The sequence below is a fragment of the Plectrocnemia conspersa genome, unplaced genomic scaffold (genome assembly GCF_051122295.1).
Source record: "Plectrocnemia conspersa isolate PC_06_02 unplaced genomic scaffold, ASM5112229v1 ptg000010l, whole genome shotgun sequence".
Classification (NCBI taxonomy): Eukaryota; Metazoa; Arthropoda; class Insecta; order Trichoptera; family Polycentropodidae; genus Plectrocnemia; species Plectrocnemia conspersa.
In genome coordinates this window covers 1,827,625-1,846,503 of record NW_028277174.1, presented here as the reverse complement: position 1 = coordinate 1,846,503, position 18,879 = coordinate 1,827,625, and the positions used below count along the sequence as shown (strand labels likewise).

General features: G+C 29.5%; 1 long non-coding RNA gene across 3 annotated transcripts in view; it reads right to left on the bottom strand.

The window, feature by feature from the left end:
* Nucleotides 1-18,640, bottom strand: part of LOC148230295 (uncharacterized) — a 36,940-nt gene extending 18,300 nt beyond the window's left edge. For all 3 annotated transcript variants that reach the window (XR_015811137.1, XR_015811138.1, XR_015811139.1), the window contains exon 1: nt 18,575-18,640. This is a non-coding gene — a long non-coding RNA (uncharacterized LOC148230295). The remainder of the gene's footprint in view (nt 1-18,574) is intronic.
* Between the last annotated feature and the right edge of the window lie 239 nt (nt 18,641-18,879).

Genomic DNA, 18,879 nt, shown 5'->3' with positions numbered 1-18,879 from the left:
AAATCGGACTATTTGTCGGGGTACCTCCTATGACTGAAATTCGTAGAATTCGTTTGTCTCAATCTCAGAAAGGCCTTTGTTATTAGAATTGTAAGTATTTTATTAATTATTTTAAAAACATATGTGTATTCTACATATCTTATTTATTGTTTTGCTTGTACATGTTGGAAAAATATAAAAAAATAAATAATTTAGGAAGCAAAAAGTCATTAGCCACAGAGAGATCGTTCGAAAAAAATTAATATTATAATAAGTAAAGAAGGAATTTGCTAACTCGTAATTAGAAAGCAAATAACAATGACCAAAATGTGATGTCTTGTCTTGTGAAAATAAGGAAAGACAATGACATTTCAGCAAAACTAAAAAATCATTAGGTAAGATCCCTAATATTTTCCATATTTTTCTGAAACATGAACCGTAAAAGCAGCAGATAGAATAAGATTAGTTGCGTTCGAAATGTAACATTAAAGGCGAATATTTAGAATAGAGTCTGGAAAATATATCACCGCCAGCAATTCACTGTCAGCATTAATCGCTAGCAGTTTACCGCCGAGTCAATTGATCACATAAACAATTTATAGCATACAAATGCTCCAATCATCAAGAAAACTCTGAACGGCTCGACACACAAATACCTCTGCTTAAGGAGGATTAAATATCAAAGAAAAACCACATGATAGTCACAATATAATATTTATATAATGGTAATATGAAACTTGTTTATTTTAATTTATGAAAACACGTGACAAAATTGCAGTACTTAATAATTGGAATTTAACAATTTCATTCTAAAGGGTTGGTGAAATTTGCATATTTTTGTCATTTGCCACTGACCTCTCGTTTTGTTCGATTATATACGCGTATTTGAGCTAATTTAGTAATTGAACCGTTTTTGCGTTGACCCTTGCGTAAGTCGATTGCACCGGGTCAATTTGTACTGCGCACTAAATCACTGTTAAGTTGGGGAGAGACTGCCACTAGAACGGAGATTAATTAATGAACTAATAAATTATTTAGGTACTTAACTTAAGTAAAGAATTTACTACAACATTGTAATAAGTATAGTAAGTGAAGATTTTGGGGGACACAAGTGTATGTTTATTATTTCAAGAATATTTTCTTATTTTCTACTTCAAATCATGATTTTACTTTAAACGTGTATTTATTATTGTGTCTAAACTATTGGATTTATCAATTAAAGCACCCTTATACTAAAGCCAGTGATAATTTTTTACATTAAAAGGAGACACTACTTTAGAAAACTTTTTAATTTATTATTTAACAAAATATCCGCAAAAGATTAAGTCATAAAGTAAACGCGGACAACCAGAAATCACATTTATACGCAGAAGCCGCCGCTTCTCTCTTTGCGTCCACTGGTCCAGCTTGACGCCTAGAATCCAAAGCTTAAAATTAGTCTACAGGACGCACCTACAGAAAACCATAGCTACAACTAAAACTTTAAAAACAAGTTACAGGACAAGATTATTTAAATTAATCTTGATTTGAATTAAATAAATCCTAAATTGCCTAAGTTTAGTTTATTGTTCTTTTTACAATTTTTTTGTAAATAATATCAATAATAATAAGAAATTGCCTTAATATATAATTTATTTTATGTTGTAAAATTTTTTATCAAATTTATAAAAAAAATCAAGTGAAAATATGAGATTAAGTTTCAGTGCAAAAAAAAATATGAAAATCTTTTATTAATTATATTTTTATTTAAAAATGATTTTTTTAGAATACGGTTTTCACTCGACCCAACCTTAATGATTTATTCGATCCTTCGCAGCTGGATCGCTGGACGGTCATCCCTTGTGATTTATTCGACCCTCCCGTGAAGTTTTACGCACGCATAGGGGTAGTTCGAAGAAAGTAAGCGGTTCATAACCGATTCCGCATAAAACTGGCAATGTCCGTAGGTGGATTTTTGGGATCAAGGCAATAATATTTACTGTATTTCGTTTGATGATATATGCTGCGACACAAAAAGTTTACGAACGGACTTTTAAACTTGAAAGCCAATGGTATAGAAAAGGAAGAATAATATTTAACATAATATGAATGAAGAGTATAAAATGAAAGTAGTAGTAAAATAAGGGATACTTTGCTTGATATTTTGTAAAAAGTAAATGATAAGTTCATATTTTACAGAGTTTTTAATTGATAGCTGCATTTATTAATCTCGTTATATGAGGTTTAAATACAGATACATATAAATTATTTTAAAAACAAACTGCTTTACATTTCGGACCTAGCTTATCATATCAACATACTTTCACACTTTTAGTCAATAAAATAGAAAGGCAGCTAAATAGATTTTCCATTTCGATCGTAAAATTGTGGTTCAGCCTATTTTTTTAATTATAATTATGATTCTAAAAGCATGATTAATGTTTTGATGTGACATCCTTACTATTACTTTTTTTAAAGAAAATTCATCGAATTGCATTGTATCAAAGAGGCGAAACTATGAAGTAAAAATATATAAAAATAGAAACGGGCGCAATATGACGTCAGAGTTCTAAAACGAGCTCTGGGTAAGTATAATACACAAGTTTCATCTGAGGAACTGGAGTCTAATGTTAATAAAAGAATCAGGTCTTTGGTTGTTGTATTCACATGGGATGGTGCCAGACGACAGTTATTGCCGGCGAACCCACGGTATTGTTGACTCCGCATTGCCCGAGAAAAAATCTCGTTAAAATCCTTTATTGGATTTTGTTATATCAGAAGTGCTCAAAGCGCGGTTGGCGAACCGTAGGGAAAGAAAGACGCGCGAAATCAGCGACGGCGCGATTTTCGTGTAACTCAAGATTAGATTAAATTCTGTACAAAAAAGGCTATTGAAACTATATATCAAAGGGTAATAAATATGAGGGTAGGATAATAATAAATATTTTAGACATATTTCCATTTTTAATATAAATTGATAAAATATAATACATGTTACTGATTTATAACCATTTTATTTCTTAAATAATAAAAAATAAAAAATTAAATAAAATGTCAGCGGATACAATTTTTGAGCAAAAATCAATAAGAAACAATGGAATAAATGCCAGTTAAATTATATTTAACAACATATGCTTATATTTATTGGTTTTAGGTTATTCTTATCATAGTCCTTGATAAGAACAATATATGAGATTAGCGGGTGAGTGGTTACAAAAAAAAATATTTTATTTCTATATATAAATCATATTTTTTATATTAAATTTATATATAAATTTATATATAAATATATTTTTTTTAAATATAATATGATTATGTAATATGCTATTTCACTATAGGTATTTGTTGGCTAAAAAAAAGTTTTTGGTAAATTAAATTAAAAAATGATGTTAAAAGGGGTATTGTATATTATAAATAAAGCAATTAATGGTGTTACTTTATACTAGACAGACATATGTTAACACACATCTGATTAATTGTTTATATATAATAATTTTATTTTTTGTAACAAGCGCGTTTCTTCTAGTCATTATCGGTCTGAGAGCCGCAATAACAGCTGGCGCTTTAGAGCGAAGGACCAATGTGTTAGTGAAATTTAATCTTAGAGTAAGCACAGTATTTAACGCTTGTTTTGACTTAACCTTACCGCCCTAGTTTTATAAATATATTTTCTTCTGTGCTAATTTGTTTGATTCTATTTTTTAATTCTTGAATTAATTTATTTGCGAATGGTTTAAAATCATTTTATATGAAAATTAGCGCATATATGCTACGTCAAACTAAGTCTAAGAGACTGCGTTGTCAAGTGATTTTCGCAAAGGCCAATTTGCTTATTTATAATATTATTCCTTAGAGATTATTTTAAACGTAAAAAGTGACGGTAGATAATTGAATTTTCTAAATTCTTAAGCTATTTTATATCGATTAAACAAATTATAAGCGCACATTAAAGCTGTGTATTAAATAATATATGCAAATTCTAATTAAATTATTACCTAATCTGTCAATCCCAAGGCTTTCTATTTGTATTTTTTTTATTGATAATTAAAACTTCTTATAAGCTTACTTTGCAAATTACTGCGGACTTTTTTATTTATAGATTAAACTTGTTAAGATTTTATTAGTTTAGGAATTGAGAAAAAATACCTTACATTTTAACATTTTTGTGGGTTAACATAATGTTGAAAAATTTCTAGCTAGCATTTCTACATTTTCCTTATTTGTATTAGCAGTGATTTTTTAGTTTTACACAATGGAATTCCTGTGAATATTGTTTTGTCCTTTCCCTTTTAAGCCCACAAAAACAATTTAGCAGTTATCTCTACAAAATTTTATATTTTTTGATAAATTATGTCTAACTTACATTAAATACTTTGCCAATATTTCGCATAACACATGGTACAGTTTTAATTTCTCTCCTGTTGGAAATATCATTGACATCGTCACAATTTTTTTTTTACTTAAACCTTTATAAAGTTGCTTAAACAATAGAAGCTGAATCATGGTAAGAAAGACGGCTTTACATTTTGTTCTAGCTAGTCTAAACTTTAGTTTAAAAAGCTTTGATAATAATATAGATGAACAATCAGAAATTGGGAACATGAAATGCAAAAGTTACTATGTTAAGAACATCTAATAATTCCTTTTTTATATATATATGTAAAAAAATATTTTTTGTTGAGTATTTTAGGAAGGGGACAAAATAATTTATTGCACACTACAAACTATTTTTGTACTTCGTGAAACAGCACTTTTTATTTTACCAAATAACCGAGATAATGACAAACTGGTTAGGACTTCGGGACACTTTTTTAAGCTGAAACGTATGGTAATCCTAGACGGGACTCGACAATACTCTAAAAAACCTTTGTTGCTAACCAGCGTTAATAAAGTCAAAGACAATTTATGGATAACCTTAACCTTGCCCTCTAGTGAAAAAAATATAGAAAGGTGGTCTGAAATATATGCCTTGATTCATTACATATCTAAGATCTAAGCATTACTCTTAAATAACGCAATATTTAAAATTGACGACGTCATGCGATTAGTGATTTTGAAAAGTTATCGTGTCGTTTTCTATAAATAGTTAAAGAGAGCGTCATTCTAGATTGATTTGTGCCGAAGCTAATCCAATGCATGAATCTATGGTACCTAGTGTTAAAAGTCAACGAAATTTCAAGCCCAAACATTGCATCAAGATCGTAACGGGTTAACTAATACCCTTTAACAATTACTATTATTTTATTTGTTTGTTAATTTGCATTATGACATTTATTTTTAATTTTGTTAGTGTTATCGGCAAATGTTTTATAGATATTTTTACAAATATTACAATTCTTCTGACTAGACTTAAGAGAGGGTTTCTCCGGAGATGCAGTTTCAGATAAGTTGCATTGGCTTTAATAGTGTACAGTTTTACTCGTTCTTCAATGGTTTTCTAGTTATGTCAGTATTGGATTAAAATTACTTTCGCACTTGTCAGCCTTGACTTGGGTCTCATGGAACACGTTACTGTTCGCATGTTTAATATTTTTTACAAATATTGCATGGTTTATTATTACAGCTGAGATCCTTAATAGTGTGGTTATTACAGACACATACTGAAATTTTCCGAATCAGAAGTCACTACTGTGAGAAACGCTTTTACATACCGACAGCCTTCTTTTTAGCGCCGATATGTTTACGTGAAGAGGGAATTGAGCTTTATACTGCAGAAGCGAACGACTGAGTGGAATAATGGTAAAGAAAATATGACTAGCTTTATAATAAAAAGCACGATAAACTTAGTAATTATTTATAGCACTTTAATATGTAAAAAGTTTGAAAAACGTAATCAATAATTTGGAGCTCCTGAAAGACAGTTTTTTTTTATTTTATAACCTTTAGGTTTTGACTTGCTTTGTTCTCGAATAAAGTTATACATTCTAAGATCATATTTAAATTATTTTTAAATGATGCAGAGAATCATTATGTTCTTATGAACTTCCTTACGTCGTAGATAAGAGCAGATAACCTGTTCTTTTCTACGAAATAAAAAAACGTAATACTAGTTGATATACAGGCAAAATGTGTGTGATAAGGATCACAATTTGTATAGTTTTTTTTATAAATAGTAACATAACCAAGAGCGTATTTTAAAAATAACTTCCGAACCAGTGTAAAATACATTTTATCGCCTTCTTTCAAGAAATATCCGATAAAACTACTAACAAACTTAGAAAACTTTCTAGAAAACGATATATTTTGACGACTTGCCAAATGCGATAAGAAGTTGGCAGACGTCTAAAAGCATTAGAGTTTTAAATTTCAAACGCCAAATCGCCACCCAATTGATGGCAAAAATAAACACACTTTTCTTCATTACTCGAGAAAAAGAAAATAGTCCCTATATTACCTTTTTTCTTACATCTCCAAATAGTTTTTTTTTGCTACTCCCTTCGCACACACAACCTTGATTGGAAGCAGGCAAAGCAAGAAGAAAAAGCGAGGATATCTACCGAATATAATCGGCCAGGGACTTTACCTTTCAACCGCCTATCCCCAAATGTTGATTGAATTTACTTTGAAGAGATCACAATAGATCTCCTTCCCGTGGGCTTTCGCCTCATGATGCGAATCCGAAAAAGACTTTTTCGCAATCCCAATTCATACAGGGTGGCGATAACGTTTGTAACCGATTACTGTATTACAAAACGCACGCCTGTATATATCCTCAGATTTGTCTTTTGAACATTTGAGATTTGAGGATTATTATTACCTTTCAAATATGTATATGTGCAAAACTAAAAATAAAAGAGATAAATATGCATATAACACTAAACAATATTTATTATTATCGATCATCATTACAGTCTTAAACGATTGGTGATTTTCTCATTGTCGATTTTATGTTTTATTATCACGAGCGGAGCAATTACAACACGCACTATCAAAGAACACGTAATTAATTATAACTTATTTAATATGCCTAATTATTTGACTCGTCAACTACAGCTCTAATTAAGCAAATGATTCACAGTCATGTTTGTACGTATATACGCATAAAAAAGCTTTTTAATAATTAATTAAGCTGTATACTTATGCTTTTGATTTTTGTATAAAATCAACGAGTTTCGTTAGTGTTTTATTTTGTACTCAACGAATATTCAGCAAGCGCATTTAAACATTTTTAATTTTACCGAGATTAAGGATTAAATTGGATAAAAATATTTTTTAATTTTTAACTCGGTGCGGCTTTGCCGTTAAGCTTTTGCATGAGTTTTATTTACACGCTTTTAACTGAAAATAAAATATGTGAAATATTACATAAATAAATATATGGTGCACCTCCTTTAAGTTACAATATTTTTATAAGGCTAAGTATTAGTACAATTATATTGACTCACGTATTATATATGATTCAATTGAATTAACTGCCTTAGTTATTGATTACATATACGTAACGTAATAAACAAAGCATGAAATTCGCAACATGTTTGACGTTCATCTGCTCTGATTACGAGGTATATTTGATACTGGTGGGACGACGATGTGTATTTACGTTTAGAACTATTACAATTTGTATTGAAGAAAAATAAGTAAAGTTACTTTCTTCAAACCAAGTACCAGTATCTATCCTTCGAATGGTCTGGTGGTTCATTGTGAATTCTTAAGACCTTGCCAGATAATCACAGCATAATTTTATTGAACCCTATCAGAAATATTGAAGAATAATATAGTAAAGAAACGTGAAGTTTTAGTGAATAATATATAAATAAATTTTAAAAATAATAAAAAAAGTGAGAAAAAGACTCAACGCATATACGCGTTAAAAGCGCAATTAAAATACTATTAATCTTTACGCCTCAACAAGTGCAATTGTCAAGCCGGCAAGTAAATTTTATTTTTGAAGACTAAAGAATCGAAGTATTAGGCAAAAATAACTCGAGGGTTTTACCATACAAATCCTATTTTTTTACATTTATAAACTAAGAAAGGTAAATGCGAAATGATACACTAAATATACACCCATTTAAACTGAATCCGTGACATAAATAATTTATTAAAAAACTAGATGAAAGTAAATAAATTAAACTATGCCAAAAATAATTCGCAATTAGCTGTCGCGTCGTAAGAGTAGACGAGTGAGCAAGATCTTTTAGTCAGACCAACCGTATATAAGCATACAATAACTTTTATTAAATATTTTTCACTTAAACACAAGAGAATTGCATTAAGTAAAGTATGCCGACTATCGACCGACCGAAAAGAGCAAATAGCAGCCGCTTCTCTCTTCGCGTCAACCTTGGTCAAGCTACGACTTTTATAACCCAGAGCTAAACCTTATTTTTGGAGACGACTGAATTTTTAAGACGCATGTATTATACGAGAACTTAAAAAAACTATTCAAAATTGTCGCACTCTAGTAAAAAAATATAACATTGCCTTAAATAAATACAGTAAAAAATATTAAATAATAAATATCAAGTATTAATTCATTGAAAATTCATATTTAGTGAAAGATATTTAGTAATAGCGGAAAACGTTTGAAAAACTTTTTGCCCGATTTTTTTTTTTATTTTTAAAGTAAAGGAAAATTATTGTTACCTAATTACTTAATACTTAAATTTTTTATTGAACTATTCTACTCGAATCACGTTACTTTATTAATAGCGCCAATATATGCAACGGTACAATAATTTATGATACATTTTATTTATATATGTTGTAGTAATATATCATTAACAAAGGGTACAAGAAATAAGTTATCCCAAAAACAGATTTCCAATATAAGGCAGGTGTTCTGGCAATTACTTTCTCACAAATAATTTAATTGTATAAATTTCTAAATTAAATTAAAAGTGATAGACTTAATATACAATTTATGATGTATATTTATTTTAAATGTTTAATTAAAATCTTAATTTATGTTTCTAAAGCAAGTTTTCTATAGCAAGTCATTTTTGTTTGGTATTGTTTTGTAAATTTTTTTAATTTAAGAAAAAAGTGGATAACCTATTAATTTATTTACATAATTTACACACAAAACAACTATTGTATAATCAAAACATACACATAAAATACATTATAAACATAAAAATAATATAAATATAGACTAAGACATGAAGGCGTTTCTTCATTTCATTGAGAAAACCCGTTACATTTTTATTTTTTCGGATTGCCCAAAGAATATATTTATACAAATTCACACCTCCTTACAATATTTCAATGACCTAATCTAATGATTAGTTCATAATATTTCGTATTTGTCTTATTCTCAATAAAATCAATTTGAAGGGCATCAATTTTCTGCGACGTCTTCATAAAATCATATATTCCATCTTTTACATTATCTTAAATCTCGGTAGGAAAGTGATTAAACACTTTAGCTAAATACAAAAATATAAAGAACTATTTTACTTTTGTCAAAATAAATATGTTTAAGCTTAAACTTTTCACATTAGATAATAGTAAAAAAATGGCATATCAAATTATATTTTTTTATATAGTTCTACTACAAAACAAATATGATCTGCGTTGTAAGACGACAAACTGCCTTTTTACCAACAAAGATCGTCATCTTTGGCGAGTTGCGGCCAGAACGATAATGGAGCTTTTCGGACGCTATCGGGAAGAGAAAGTTGGCGGTCTCGAAATATTTATAATATTAATATAGAGAGAGGTTGCGTTGCCTTGTTGCCGCAATGGATTCCCTTTGCCTGAAGCACAATGAGAACGAAGATTGTTGAGACGAGATTTCATTGTGCTTAAAAGAGTTTTGTTTGTCGGACAATGGGCCGACGAAAAAAGCTCCTCGAGAGATGGGGTGGGTCTGCTCTGCAGAATTATTATTTTGAGACGAATATTTGATTCTAAGGTCCAACTCTGAGGGTCCTCTTGTTGAGGGACAGGTGTCTGAGTCAAAAGAAAACCGCAGGAGAATTCTCAGAATACGACAAATTTAAGAAGATCAATTTGAGTGTTGCTTTTGATTGTCAACCTTATTTAAAATATAATTCAAGTTCAACTTAAAATAGCAGGGTTACCATTTTCTCTTAATTTAAGAAGCAAATTTTAAAAATAATGCGTAATTAAATATCTCTGATATGCACAATTATTTATTTATTTTACAAATAATCTGACAAAACAATCACAACGTTTACATGTACTTAATGGTTATTTCTATTAAAATATATAAATACTTATATTAAAGTATAATTACATCTGGTTTGAAAATTTCTAAAAGGTCTTGTATTTAATTTAACACAAACAAATCAATAACGACAATATAAATGAACTTTGGATATATTTGTTTTGAAGTGAAATACCTCTCAATTTAAATTTAATCATTATTTAAATTAAGGGAGAATTGCTCACTGCTACTGAATTTATCTATTCATCACCGCACAATACCTTGTAAACAGTTAAGCTTTTCAAATCAGCGTTAATTTTTTAAAAAAAGCAGGAAATGTACGCACTTTTACCGAATACCATTTCAGCAAATCACGCGGGGAATAAGCGGCTGAAAAGTTGATTCATTTCAGTAATGTGTTTTTTCTTCTTATTGCGCATTTCCTACATTTCCCCCCGACTCTCTTTTTTACAAATAAAAGCGACCTTCATGCTCTTTAAAATGCGGTAAATGTATATTTTTCAATCAAACACCCGCTGCGAAAAATTAAATTTATTATAAAATAACTTGTGCTTTATCTCATGTTTTAAATTAATTAAGTCTATTTTTTAGTAACAATTGTACTTAAGCTTGAGCTTGTCAGCTTCATCATTCACAATTGGACTTCCTAATATAAGGATTTAATCATCAGGTGTAAAAGCGCTTAGAAAGCATTTAGCTAAATCGGCACTCTCAAATATTTATTGACAAAAAACAACTGACCTGCCGATGATTATGACTTAATAGCGTAATATGTACATTTTAACGCTAGTGCATTAATTTTTCTGAAAGCTGTTTTAGTTGGCAATTTGATTTAATCAACTATTTTATGAAAGCATTGCACTTCCCCCAATGCAAGGATCAAACTGGTAGGTCTAAAAACAGTAAAAAAAATTACATGCGTAAGAATCAAAATAATAAGCTTTAAAATCATAATCCCGATTTTACAGTTCGGGCCTGTTATATACAAATATGGGATTTAAACGTCTTAGAGACCCCAGATTTAGTACCTAAATAACAATAAAACTATCAATTGCAAACGCCTTTCAAAATTCATTATTAACTTCTAAAACGAGTGTTCATAATCTGCAATTTGACCAACGGTAATCTGTTCCAAAAAAAGTATAAAACGGCCACCTTTTTGTAATTACTCGTCCCATTGAAAGGAGCGAAATACAAAATCTCATATGAACGAGTGAGATAAGGAAATGCGATTAACCAACGATTACTTCCTAGGACACTACCTCAAACACTTTCTTTAACACATTTACATAAAAACATCTAATTATGAGTTCAAGCATTATCATTTTAAAAACTCTACAACTTGGACTGATTAAGTTCATACGAACATCGACCATGAGGAATTTAGACCAGCAAAGATCGCAGAAGTTGCTGCTTCTCTCTTCGCCGTCAAAGTTTACTCACGTAAAACTTTACGCATAACTTAATATATAATACAAAATACGTGACGATAAAAATTAACAAAAAATATTGTCTATACTATATTGTATAACAGATTCATATCCTTTGATTAAAAGTGTGTTTAATTTTATAAATAGTTAAAAAACATTAAAATAAGAATTGATTAATAGAAATAATTCTTTATATGAGATATCTCATAATAAGTAATTACATGACTCATATTCAGCTTGTGTTACATTCTTGCTGTCTAGCAAATACATATGTTATATTAATTTTCACTATGTAATATGCAAACAAACAGTTTTGTCGAGGCATCATACAAAATCAACACTCGTGCAAATGTTTTTCAGCGCGTAAACTGTTTGGTGAAATGTGTGTGTTGTCAGCGTTTTATGAAACTGCAGAGTAATAACACAGTTAATACATAACGTACATATTATATACTTTTTGATGTAACAAAGCTCCTCGACTATTTTTCATATTACATTTTCTATTATAAATACAATTTTTTTAGCCTGACTTTAACCTGAATCTTAGTTGCCATATATTGGTTTACTGTTATTCATTATGTTTATAAATATTATTTATATAGATAAAAAAAACTGTTTTTTATATCAGATTTATATTAGTTTAGGAGATTACGATTTATTGATTATATATATAAATAGGTTCTTAAATATAGAAAGCTAAAACCTTGCGCTAGGAAAGATAGAGATAGAAATAAATAATTCTGAAAATCTCGGAGAGTGTATTTAAAAAAAAATATTGAAAGTTTTTGCAATTACTAGCAACATATTTTATACCGCATAATATATAAAGTAAAAGCATAGAGATTGAAAATCTAGGTTCCTTTGAAATGTTGATTAATATACGAATTTTTCTTATTAGTTAGTGTGATTTCGCGATTGAAAAAACAGATTGAAAAATAATACAGACAATCAAAAAGGGAAGTTTATTATTCAAAATAAGATACAAGGAAAAAGAGGAGCCAGAAAAAACAACATCTTTGCTTAAGAGCTTCCAGCAATGTTTTGATTCAAGTACTTACTTCCTCTTTATTTAGGACAGTGGTAATCCTACACAAAGTAGAAATATCAAGCAAAAATAATATTATGGAAAGTTTTACTAATGTATTAATACAAATGTAGATAAATTTACATACTGTTGTATACATTATACTTTTTAAATAAATTTGTAAATAAAAATAAAAATGATTATACTATTTATAGCGATACCGACTCTAAAGTCTGATGAGATAGATTTTATAAATCTGACGCTTAAATTACACAGGCGGTAGGTGGTAAAAAGGTATTCCCTATTCGACGTTTTCGGTTGAACATACCTAACATTCTCACACGTGCGATAGTTCGTCTTTGAGAAGATTTTTCTCGCTCTCTAGGGTAGGCGTAGCGAGCGCATTTATCAGCTGACGAAAGGATTAATAACTCGGGAAAACACAGGAAAACGCTGCGGGGAAAACGTAATTTACCATGGGCTCGTGTGACATACAACAATTTATGAAGACAGAACAACACACACACACACTTTTACAAAGAAGGAAAAGAAGGAGAGAGCTTATGCATAGAAGAAATTGTCTTCTCCCCTTCTCGAGATTCGTCAGGCTTTATTAGGTGATCTCGCTAGACGGGGCTCTGACTTTCGGATGTTTTCTTTTCTTTATGTTCAGGAAGTGATTTAATACTTTGTATTTTTCAACAGGTTACTCTTTCGTTGACTTTTTGGGCGCTAGATCAAACATAATGAATACAATTTGTGTGAGCTGTCACAGAATAGGAACGTAAATGTCAAGGAGTGACGTATTGGATCAATGAGACGAAATTAGGCTTAAAATTTAAAATAACGAAAATTCGCTAAAGTATTTAAATTGATATTAGATGATATTTTTAATATTTTTTTGCGACTCAATAATCATTCTGTTTGTATACTTTAAAATTCCTCTAAACTTATTGGATATCCTTCATATTATATTATATATCTAATACAGCATCAAAGGCAAAGTTGTTAAAGGATAGCTTCGGGGATAAATTTCATATTCGGCTAATTTATTAGCACGATTTGCACCGTCGGCATAATCTATGGCTAGTGAATATTCAACGGTACGGACTGATCGAATTATTCTTCAGAAACAGATATGAATATTCATAGATTGGACACGGAGCCACAATTAACTTCAGACGCTGCACTCGCTTAAGTGCTGCAATATTATTGAATACGTGAGAACAAATATGTTCTAATGAAATGATTATTAATGAATTGAAAATGACATTCAGACCAATTTGGGGCACTGTAATATGAAAACAGTCCCAAGAGAGTCAATATAAAATTATATTTATTTTGTAAATATACGTACGTGGCCCAACGGCGTAGTAACAAATGTCAATGTGCCCTACATATAAATACAATATTTTATGTTTATTTACTTAATACCCTCCACAAATATGTTGTGTAATAGAAAAGATTATTATTTATTCACCATTGCTAATAATGAACATCGTCATGTTTCCAACTTAAGTTTCAACAATTTAAAAATCTCTTATATAAATGATAAACTTAACAAATTTAAAATAAGGTAATCATCTGATCCAAACATTAATAAATCTCAATAAAACATTATTTAGTCTACAAAGAAGTGATAATAAATAATATACCATCAAAGAATCAGTATGAGAAAATAAAAAAAAAAAAAAATATATTTTTACCTTAAATTATATACGTAAAATTATATGTAAATATTTTTTAAATATTATATAAATATTTTTACCTTTAATTCTGTATGAACGGACTATTGCTCACATGGCAACTGTTCACAGAAAGTTGCTCACGCGAATTATTGCTCATACGAATATCGTTTACATCATTCACACGGTTTAAGGAAATGTTTTTTAAGTAAAGTTATTTAATTTCAATACACGTTAATTGCGAACAAATTATCAAGACATTTATGATGGGGTGACATATTTTGCAAATTTGAAGTACATAAAATAACATATTTAATATTTTGTATCAATTTGTTAAAAAAGTTTTTGATGCTTACAAATACTTTTGGCCTTTATAGTTAATTTTGTCGTGTACATACTTATTTTCAGAATAAATGTAAAATAAAACTATTTATGAATAAGCGTATAATTTTTTTAAATTTCATATTACAATCAATTAAATTTTTTATACTTTGTGTTTTTTTAATTTGCAAATTAAATTACTTACAAAAAATATTTTTTATTTAAATAACAATTTAGTTTTCTAAAATCTCGAGAGGTATAAATAAATTAATTAATAAAAATAATGACGATACATAGGACAATAATATTTTAACACATATTTAAGATATTTTATATGTCTATAGATATGTTTTTTATAGATTAATGAAACATGTATTTTATTTTAAATAATTTTAATAAATCAATACAATTTTTTTCTTTACTATAACTTTAGGTGTGCTCTGTTGTTTATTTATTTATTTATAGATTTAGAAAAAATATATATTTACTTATAGTCCAGTCAAATAAGGCGAAATAAAGGCTAAACCTCGGAATGAAAGATACCAAGCTGAAATTTTGCACAGACCTTCGTTTTGATGTTCTAAGGACAGGGTGAAAAGTCTCATAAAATATCGTGTCTGCTAATCAAGATATCAAAGGTCAAAGGTCACAAAATTTGTTTTTTTGCAAATATCTCGCTTTTTATGCGTTGCACGTCATTAGATGCTTCACAAAACTTGTAAAGCATAAAATTATCTACAAGTTTAGTTATGATATTTGTTTTGTATCCTTAACCGTTTTTGAGATATAGCGCGAAGAATGGGAGGCGTACATCCGTTTATAGAATCCAGCGAGTATTTCTACCTGCTTAACTTGGTATAAGCTTTGAAAAAGTAAACAATCGTGAAAAAAGTGGTCTCGGCAAGTCGTTTGAACCATAATTTTATTACTTTCTTCATTGTATTATTAGGAATTAAAAATAAAATATTGCTCGACAAGAAATTTGTGCGAAAAAATTGAAAGAGTTGAGAGATGTCCTTACGGAGTATGTACCAGATGATAAGAAGATCATTTCCAAATTAAGAGAAAAATATTTAACTGATATTATAGTTATAACGAAGATTGGATCATTCCCTATTTTTTCTTTTCGCGATGCTCAAGCTTAAGTTTTATCCATAGCTTGGTATGAAAATAAAAAAGGCACTTCGGAAGAAGGACACTTGCGCGTAGTGGAAGCTGCTGCGGCGATTATTAGAGAAGATATTCGATCTTCTGTTGTTGAGACCAAGTCTTATCCGCCCCCGAGTAAAATATTAATAAAGAAATTGCGAAAACTTTATTACATTTTCTGCAAGAAGTTATTATAAAGAACAGAAAAGGAAAGACGGGGCATTTTAAAACGAAATACACAGCTATAAGTCATGCTATAATGACTTCCATACGAGAACGGTCCTTTTCTTCGCAGTTATTAATAGGCCTATCTGTATTTCTTCATAGAAAAAATACAGATAGGCCAAACATCCAAAAAGACTTTTGGATGTTTTGTCAAGTTTAGGTTTTTTCGCTTCATATAGTGATACTGTAAAATGTTAAATTTCAGCTGTTTATCACCCACCGGCTCGTAATCAACCATCATAGTCAAGTGCCTTAGTACAGTATGCAGCAGATAATGCAGAAAAATATTTATACTCTTGATGGCTATAATACTGTTCATATAATGGGAATGATAAAAATAATAACTCCAAAATCTGAAGTTATATCCGATGACCGCATAAAGAAATTTACAACAAAACCAAGTGCAAAGGAGTTAGCAGCACTATCACATATACCCCTTCTAGTGTATGAAAATCATATCGTACCCGGATTGAGCAAGAGATTCAAGTTCAAAATTTTAATGATGTAGAAGAACTAACCGAACAAATATTTAATGTAGTTGATTTGGTGTGGAAGTATGGAAAGTGGAAAAATATCTCACCGTACCAGGGTGGAATGGATTTATTAAACAACTTACAAAATTCTGTTTCTTACTTTTATTCATCATCCTGTGAGTAATATGGACACAATTTACACTACATTACAGTGTGCTATAAACACTGCCAAGAAACATGAACAAAGAACATGCTTAATAACTTTTGATCAGCCGTTGTACATAAAAGCACGTGAAATCGTAGCAGCTTCAGATGCTAGCTCAGACTTGTCTAGAGTAGTTGTGAAACTAGGAGGCTTTCATATGCTTATGTCTTTTATTGGATGCATAGGGTATATAATGAATGGAAGCGGAATCAAGGAAGCTCTCAGTACAATTTATGCATCGAATTCTGTCGACAAAATGTTGGATGGTCCCGCTTTTGCAAGAAGTATCAGAGGCCATACGTATTACTTTTTGCATTATCGATGATGATTTTTGAAGATATGGAGATTGAAAGTTATAATGCTTTAGATGGGTTTATTCAGCAGATAACAATTTGCGATGTTTTCTACGAAACTGTGGAAGAATGTACAAGTAACTCTGGCTCCGTAGTTTACATAGCGTTATCCTATAAACGGATGCGCGCTTCCCACTCCCCGCGCTATATGTCGAAAACCATTAACCATACGAAGAAATAATTTAAAACAAACTTGTAGAAAATTTTATTTTCTATAAGTTTTGTTAAACATTTAATGACATGCGACGCAAAAGAGGCAAGATATTTGCAAAAAAACGATTTTTATGACCTTTGACCTCTAATATCTTGATTAGCAGACACGATATCTTTTGAGACTTTTCACCATATATTTAGAACGCCAAAACAAAGGTCTGTGCAAAATTTCAGCTTGTCATCTTTCATTCCGAGGTTAAACCCTTATTTGACTGGACTATTATGTGTTTAAACGATATGTGCGTAAGAAATACAGGGATTATGCTTAAACACTTTCAGAGCGAGATTAAAAGAGACATATTTTCTATATTATAATTAAAAACGTTGCAATAATTTGCCTTTATTATTTTTTACCGATCAGATATCGTATAATATAATAATTTATATCTATCACCGTTCGTTGATATATTTACCTAACTGTCACATTTTTAATTAACCTGATTTTTAACATTTTGTAAAACCAAATAAAACTATTTAAAAAATAGTTTATGAATCTTCATCGATATCATTTTTCAATCAAATATTTGTTTTCACCTTGTGTCCTTTTAATATTGAATTTAAATAACTTTCCTTAAAAAACTTATTACTTTTCCACGTGTAATGTTTTATCTAGGCAATATTCGTATGTATTTAATTATTACGGTTCCTAATAATGTTTGTTATAATAATATGTGTATACATATAAGTACTTTGCCATGTATGGTCATTTTAATAATGAGCTGTTTACTGCTCGTAAGAGGGACCTAAAATTAGTACAAATAAAAAAATGTCCTGATATGTTTTTTGGAGTAAGCCATTAAGTAAAACTTATAAGTGAGATTTATATTTTGCCCCTACAAGAAAGTCTTTTATATAAATAGCTCCTCCTGAGGGAGACTTAAGGCTCGCACACTTTTGCCACCACAATTAATTACTAGTTTGTGTGTAAACGTTGCATTTGATTAGCAGCTTTTTAAATGTTCATCGAAAATGAACCATTACAATGCAAATACTTTTAATAATAATAACCGAATCATTTTTGTGCGGCATGACGGATGCCAACCTAAAAAAATATAACTCACTAATTTAAAACAGGTTATTTCTGTAAATCACTCATACACTTACTTTTTGCCATATAAGGGTTTTAACATTAAAAAATTAATAATTTCACAAGCATTATAAAAGCTTTCGAAAATCTCGTTTATGCTCTTCTTTACGATGACTAATATAATAATAAAATAAATGTGCAATACATGATTCATGCAATCTTATCATTAAAAAAAAGCAATATACTTATACAGGCATCATAAACATATAAAAAAATCACAATTTGAACAAAATAATTTTAATTAAATTAAGACTATCGTAAGCCTAATTAAATGTATTAGAAAAATAGTGCTTCAAAATAATATTTTTTTATTACTTACACTAGTTTATTATTTGACGGACGATAGCCTAGTGCGTTACGACAAAGTAAATTTGTACTAACTAGATAAGTCATCAGACATAATGAATATCTGCAAGTCGGTGACATCTATATAATTATTCATAAATGACTGTGTTTATTATAATTTGTAATCAATAGATGTCACTTTGCCGTTGATCTAGTTTTTAATGTTTAAACTACGCGAATCCGAACCTAAGATGATAGAGGCTAGAATAAAAAAAATCATAATATGTATATTGGTATTATTTATAGTTGTAACATTTGCGATTTACCGCAAAATTTAGG